Below are 4,784 nucleotides of genomic sequence, written 5' to 3'. Positions count from 1 at the left end.
AGAGGGGAAGAATTTTTATCTAACACATTCAAAACAGCTAATGAACCGAATACTCCATCTGTTGAAACTGAAACTGATGAATCAGCTGTTAGAAGATATCATAACATCTCCTCCAACTTATATTGTCCATCTGTCGCAACAGATAATACATAAGTTGCATCAGATGTCTTATCTGTTGCATATACAAACCATCTATTGCAACAGATGGTAAATCTATTTTAACAGCACTCTGTTGCACATTCAATCTATCTATTGCAACAGATGCTAAATCTATTAAAAATGTTGGATGATCTATTGCAACAACTCAATAATAACTGCTTTTATCGAGTCTCAACCCGCTATAAAAAGGTTAGAAGTAATTAGAGTAAAAGAAAAAGTCGCGACTTTTCACAGAAAACAAAATGCCACCAGTTTGAATGTAATTAATACAATGAAGCTGAACAGTCCTGCCTTTTGGCCTGACACGTCTAGATTATAGGTCCCTCCTTAATCTTCATTCAACTCTATTTATTTCTTGCATTTTTTCCTTTCGTGTGACATCTTCAACCACTTCTCTTTAAAGAGCATATTCCTTTCTCGTTGAGGTAAGCTTTTTTCTGGTGTAAATTTACCAGTTGGTCATATACATTGTATTACATTTTGAACTTTTTTCTTTATATTTTTCAATTCATGTGTGTTCTAGATATGACTGATACTTTTACAGACATTGCTATTCTACGCGACACAGTGCGAGAACTTCAAAGGAAGGTTAATGACCTACAGAGCGAGTTGGTCGTTGTGAGAGCGATGATGTTTAGAGAGATGCAGAGGCTGATGAGAGCCCTGCTGTTGCGAGTTGATTGGCCGACTGTCATTAATTATGATAATGATGATAATAATAATTAGAATGTGTTTTTTCTTTTAGCGTATGTATTTTAAGTTTTCTATATCGGATCTATACCTAATGTATTTTATTTTTCATTTAATAAAAAAATTATTTTTAGTCAGACTTTGACTTTGGCGTTTTAATTCTTATTCAATTTTCATTCTGTCTATTTCTTCTAATCTAATACATGTTAACATATCAACGGTTGGAGGCAATGTTGAATCTAGTAGCACTAGCAATTTTGACTTTTGAGTTCTTTCAACAGATGGACCATGTGTTGAAATTGATTGGTCATCTGTTGGGTTTCAACAGATTATCCATTTGTTCGACAGATTTGTCATCTGTTGGAGGAAAGCATTCTAGTTGTTTATGCAACTGTTAAGAATAACTGTGGTCTGCTATATTATTTAGTTCATGTTTTGCCTCTTTTTATTAATGCGCAAGTTGTTTTAAAAAAAAATATTTTATATATAATAAATGATAACATTAGGTTCACAACAATGAGTTAAATATATAAAAGTCCACAACAAACAAACAAACAACAACACAAGTTTCTGCAATTACAACGATCATGGTGGATTGTGATTCGGGCATGTAGCTCTTTTGTGGCCAGTCCACTTACATATGGAGCACTTGTTTCTTCTTGATGAAAATGATTCTCCAACTCCACGCCTCCTTTTATATGGCTTTCTTCCCGGTTTGATAGTGCTCGGGTCAATATATAGAGGAGGTATTAATCTCTCCATAAGCTCTATTGTAATAACCCAAGATTCTTCGGGAGGCACCGAAGTAATATGCCCACAATATGTCATTTCATATTTTTCCACCGAATAATATGGAGAGGAGTGCTCGTAAACTTTAGGTCCATATCTATGGCCGTATTGAGCTCGAAGGGCTGACATAGCATTCGGGAGATCTATGCTGAGGCTTTCTAATTCTATCATATTGCTAGGAGCAAATTATCAATGCTCGAAAGCTAACTGGTACTAATATCAAATGGCACCCTCTGTCTCACCAGTACTATAAGCTTAATACTGATAGTGCTTGCCTCAACAACCCTGAAAAGGAAGGGATTGGAGGAATCATTAGGAACTGCAGAGGCAGATGGAAAGTAGGGTTTGCTAAGCACTATCCCAAGGCCGCCAACAACCAAATGGAGCTAATTTCTCTGTTAGAAGGCCCGAGGATTGAAGAGAACCACCATCTAGTACCCCTTGAAATAAACATAGACTCCAAGGAAATAATTTACATGCTAAAGTCTGGGAACTTGCTTTATGATGATTTACTTGATGAATACAGGTTAAGATTAAGAAGGCTAGGGAGACCACAAGTATCCCACTGCTTTAGAGGATAAAATGGAGTGGCCGATGCAATGGCAAAGCTAGGAGCAACAACTGCTGAACTGAAGGAAATTTTCTTTTTTGTAGTTCCGCCAATGTGTGATCAAAAAATGGTTTGGACAGACGTGGCTGGAACTTATTTTGAAAGATTTGTAAATGTTTTTGTAGCAAGTTCAGATATTGATGACTCCTCCTATTTTGTTTTACAATCGTATTGAGCTAATCCGGTATTTATAATATTCTAAACTATCGACTTTCTTAATGCAATCCCTCTTAACCAAAAAAAATATAATTAAGGAAATAAAATATCCGCATTAAATACATAACACAATTAATTCTATATTTATGAAATTTTAATTAATGTATCCCTTAAATTTAGTAACAACTTTTTATTTTTCAAATTTTGAGAAATTTTGGGTTGATTTAGGCAATTGCATCCGAATTGCATCTCCTGTAATTATATACATTACAAATCAATATGTAGTTTAATATGTACAAAACTTAAACAAAATTTTTTAGAACTTAAAAACATAAAACAATGCTTAATATTCATGTCTAATATTCTTTCATATACATAATAATGCTATATGTATATAGGCTGAAATAAACACACCTCAACTTGTCTAACAGAGCCATATGCATAACTGTGTTACACATAACATTATTAATGCAAAGCGTATACATAATTCTGTTGTGTATATATTCTGAAAATACAATAGTTCAAAAGTATCTGTTTCAACACATATACATAACAAAATTATGTACATGGATTGATAGACATAACTCTGTAATGTATATATTCTGAAATAAACAATCCATTAGTGTTTATTTAATCACATGTGCATAACAAATTTAAGTATATGGGCTCATATACATAATAATGTTATGTATATGGCATGAAGTAACAACAAATTCCATTCATATGTATATGATGTGACATGAAAATTTTCAACAATTTCATATAAATACATACCTTTTTTTCCTTCTTTTTTCGTTTCTTCCAATAAGAGTGATATCACCAACATCAATCCAAACTTTCTTGTGTATTTTACCACATATAAGACAAAAATGTTTAGTATCATCAATACATATAGCTCCACATCTTCCATTACCAAGCATACGCAGTACTTATTTCATTGATCGAAAAAAGATGGCAATGGCTCTAAGTTTGAGAAAAGCAACGGGCACTTCAACACTGATGAAATTATTCAGCTCTAAATCACAAGTTACTACTGCCGCACCTTCAGCCACACACCTTTTTTCCTCTACTAGCACCACAGATTCAAATTCCTTGAGAAAGGAGCCAAGTAATTGATGCATTCATTTTGCATTTTTTTGGTTATTATTTACACTTTGTGTTATGCCATATTTGTACATTTATATTAGAAATTTTTGAGTGAATCTGAGGATTGAAGGAGTGTTAATTTTGAGGGAGGAGAGGCAAAAGTCACTAGGATTTTTATGTTTTTTTGCTCCCAGATTGAATTTTTCAGTTTTGTATTCAAACTTTGTAACATCTTGAATATGACTCCTTGGTTGTAGGCACTTTATAAGGCAAAAAGCATATAAATTGGAAGGTAGAGTTATGTATATGAATTATAGAAAGAGAAATTATAAAAATAAAATATTTGTAATTAGTTTTGAGATTTGAAATATTGTGTAATAATATAAAGTAAAGTTGTGATTTTAAATCATTTTTCCAAATACCTTATGTTAGGTCTTTACAAGTCCACTTTTTCAAACATAAATATCTAAAATTATTAAGTAAAAGAAAGCCTTAAACGCGTAAGTTTGAAAATGAAAATTATGAAATAAGCACTAATAAAATAGCGAGCCTAAAGTGGATTTTTGGCGTACTTCGTCCGTCCTTGGGCTATATAGTTAAACTAATTAGGTCGTTACAAATATCTTCCTTCTCTAATTATATCGTCTCTTTTAATCTCTCTTCATATATAATATATTAAAAGTATGAAACCCCTTAAAAAAGTGATTTAAACTTTTTTTCCCTCACTAAAATACTCCTCAATAGACAAAATCGTCTTTTCACTATTTTTTAAAAATAATTATCATTAAATTATTATTCAAATATTTAGAATATAAGAAAAAAAAAAAGAATCTCATACCTATAAGGAATCAATGTAATGTGCCAATTTGTTAGGAGTCTTACACAACTTTTTAGGGAAAACTCTATCTATGGAAAAAAATAAAAAAAATAAAATTTATATTAAAAAATACGTATGATAAGGTTTTAAGGTAACTTTTAGGGAAAAAAAATATTTTATATATATATATATATATATATATATATGGAAAGGGGAAAAAATATAAAACAAAATTTATATTAAAAAAAATTACACATGACAGGTTTTGAAGGAAAGTTTTAGGAATAATTTTTTTATATTAAAAAATACGTATGACGGGTTTTTAAGGAAATTTTTAGGAAAAAAGAATTATATAAATATACTTATATATGGAAAGTAAAAAAAATCAAAAACAAAATTTATATTTAAAAAATTGCGTATGATTGATTTTTCATGAACGTTTTAGGAACAATTTTATTTTATATACATACATACATA

Source organism: Capsicum annuum, chromosome 7 (genome assembly GCF_002878395.1).
Source record: "Capsicum annuum cultivar UCD-10X-F1 chromosome 7, UCD10Xv1.1, whole genome shotgun sequence".
In the NCBI taxonomy this organism is placed as follows: domain Eukaryota; kingdom Viridiplantae; phylum Streptophyta; class Magnoliopsida; order Solanales; family Solanaceae; genus Capsicum; species Capsicum annuum.
The sequence above is the reverse complement of the archived record's forward strand: the minus strand, read 5'-3'. Positions refer to the sequence as shown.